Here is a 3028-nt window from a genome sequence, read left to right on the forward strand (position 1 = left end):
GACGGCCTCCAGCGGCGGGATGTGGACCTGGTGGTGTTTGAAGGAGCGGCGAATGTAAATTGCCGTTCCCCCACCTCTTGTGAGTCGATCGTTGCGGTGGCAGGTGTAGTTAGCAACGCCTACTCTGACGCCTGGCTTGAGGAACGTTTCCGTTAGGAGGCAGACGTCTATGTTCTCGCGTCTCAAAAGTTCGCGAAATTCGGCGGCCTGCTCGCGGAGGCCGCGGGCATTCCATAGGCACACTTTAATTTGTCGGGCCATGTTGCTGGGATGCGTTGAACTGGATTGCCTGCTGTAGTGCGGCCGTCATCTTGGCTGGGAGCTCGCCGATCATGTTCGCGACTATTGACATGAACTTCTCCATCATCGCGAACATGCGCTGCTCCATCGACGCCAGCATGCGCTCATAGGCGGCGCTCAAACTGCCGACGGCGTCGTGGCGGTCGGCTTGTGTTGTACAGCAGCGGCCGCTTCCGTCATGGCGGTCGGCGTGCTGTCCGCCATTGCTGCTGTCGACAAAATGGCGGGTGTCTTGCTCGGTCCTGCCAGGGCGTCGGCGTTCGCGCAGGGCCGGGAAGTCGGCCAGTTGCGGTGCCTCCTGCCCACCATTTTGTGCGGAGGGCGCTGGAGCTTCCCAGCGGCGCGCGCTCTGGTTGGCCTCCGGGCTGCGGCGTGGCGCGGCTACCTGCGTGCTGCGTTGTCCGGTGATTGGTCGTTGCGGCGTGGTGGCCGCCGCGGTAGGGGCCTGGCTGCCATTGTCCGGGGCCGGTGGGCCGCCATTGTTCACGGCCGGCTGCGCGGGCGGCGGGACTACCTGAGCCTCGCGCTGCGCACCGGCTGCTGCTATTGTGCTCGCGTCCCTGTTAGGCGGGGCTTGGCCGCCATTTTGGACGCGGGCTGCTTTCGGCTGCGCTGCTGGACGCTCTGCCATCTGTCGTGGTGGGACGTTACCTGGGCGTGGCGCAGAGTACCTTGACCTTCTGCGACGACCTCGGCGGCGACGGCCGCTCTTTGTTCCTGCTTCCGGTCCCGCGCTGGCGTTTCCCGCCACTCGGGCGTTTCCCGCCGAAACAGCCGCTTTGTTCTTCGCCTGTGCTGTGCGGAGACGGGCCTGAAACTCCTTGTGCCGTGGGCAGCCGCGATATGTAGCAACATGCGGTCCACCACACAGCTTACACTTCGCCGGAAAGTCTTTGTACGGCTCGCCGGCCTTGTCGCACGCATTCGTGGCATGAGGTTCCGCACATCGTATGCAATACTCCTTCATGCCGCAGTGTCTTTCCACGTGTCCTGGCTGAAGGCACCTGAAACACTGCGCGTGTCCTCCGCTACTGCGTAAGTTCTCGACAGTGATTTCACACGCGCCTAGCATTTTTAATGTATATAACTCACGGTTTTTCTCCGTGTTGTCCGCTGTGATGAGCACTAGAGGGCCGCGACGATTTGTTTTCGGGTCCCTCATTTTCACGACCGAGTGAACAACATAACCTAGCTCCTCGAGGTCTTCCTTGATGTGGTCGCAAGAGTACTTCATAGGAACTCTCTTGAATACGACCTTCAAAGGCCGCTTTCTGGTGGCTGCAAAAGTATAGTAACGCAGTCCCTGGCTTCTAGCAACATTGTGTAGTTTGTTATATAGTTCTGTGGTCTGCACGCGCACTTTGTACACTGAGTCGCCGCTTACGCACACACGATAATTGTTTCTACCGAGCACTGCGTTCAGTGTGATCTGCAGGCTGCGGTAGTCCTTATCGTACTCCAACACTATTGGCGGTGGAGCACGTCCTTGTCTAACACTGCTGGCCTGTTCTTCTTCCTCCTCGCTGTCTGAGAGGGCATCGAACAGATTTGCGGTGCTGATAGGCTGCTGTGTAGCTGCTGCTGGAGCTGGTCTGGCGGTTTTCTTCGGCCTGACAAAGCCGTCCTCGCCGGTTGTGCTACGCGGGCGTGCGATGCGCCGGTCGCGCTTTGTGGCGGGCTGCTGGTGTTCGCTGCCGTTTTTCTTCTTGAGGTACTTTTGTACCTCTGATCCTGCGTCGTCGGTGTTCGCGCGTTTGCGAGAGACGACCTCCTCGCACTGGTTAGTGGCAGCTTCCTGCTCCATCGGTTCTGCACGATTTGTAGTTGCAGATGGTAGCATGCTCACTAAGGTCTGCAGCGCCTCATGTGGGGACTGCGTCTCGGAGTCGCCTGCCGGCTGCTCCGGAAGCTGCGTCGCGTTTGATGCACTCGATTTCAACGCGCGCGGAACACCCGGGTCGTCCGGGAACACGGTTTCGGTCGCGAGGGTGTCCAGTGGAACGCTACTGCGGCGATGCATACCGGTCGCGACATCTAATTGAGGGGGAGCACACTCGGGAAAACGCGGGCGTACATCCGAGGTGCTCGACACGCCTCTCGCAGCGTGCAGGGACGCGGCCCTGTCCGCTGAGTCGGTCGTCGTCGTTACTGCAGCGAGCTGCGGAGCGGAGCGCTCGACACACGCGTCCGTCCCGCGTGGCATCGCTGACTCGACTCTCTCTGCGCCCGGCGCACGCGCCAGCCCCCCTATATAGACTCTGGCCCGCCCTCCCCCCACCACGCGCAACCGAGGGCATATAAGCGCACCACGGCCGCTGGCGCGCGCCCGTCTCGTCAAGGCAGCACCCGACGCAGCACCTCGCCTCCACGCCGCTCCGCTAACCGCTACCGCTATGGCCCGCACAAAGCAAACGGCCCGCAAGTCCACCGGCGGAAAGGCGCCGCGCAAACAGCTCGCCACCAAGGCGGCGAGGAAGAGCGCGCCCGCCACCGGCGGCGTCAAGAAGCCCCACCGCTACAGGCCGGGCACCGTCGCCCTGCGAGAAATCAGGCGCTACCAGAAGAGCACAGAGCTGCTCATCCGCAAGCTGCCATTCCAGCGCCTAGTGCGCGAGATCGCCCAGGACTTCAAGACCGACCTGCGCTTCCAGAGCTCCGCGGTCATGGCCCTGCAGGAGGCCAGCGAGGCCTACCTCGTCGGCCTCTTCGAAGACACCAACCTGTGCGC

This window comes from Schistocerca cancellata, unplaced genomic scaffold (assembly GCF_023864275.1).
Source record: "Schistocerca cancellata isolate TAMUIC-IGC-003103 unplaced genomic scaffold, iqSchCanc2.1 HiC_scaffold_1172, whole genome shotgun sequence".
Classification (NCBI taxonomy): Eukaryota; Metazoa; Arthropoda; class Insecta; order Orthoptera; family Acrididae; genus Schistocerca; species Schistocerca cancellata.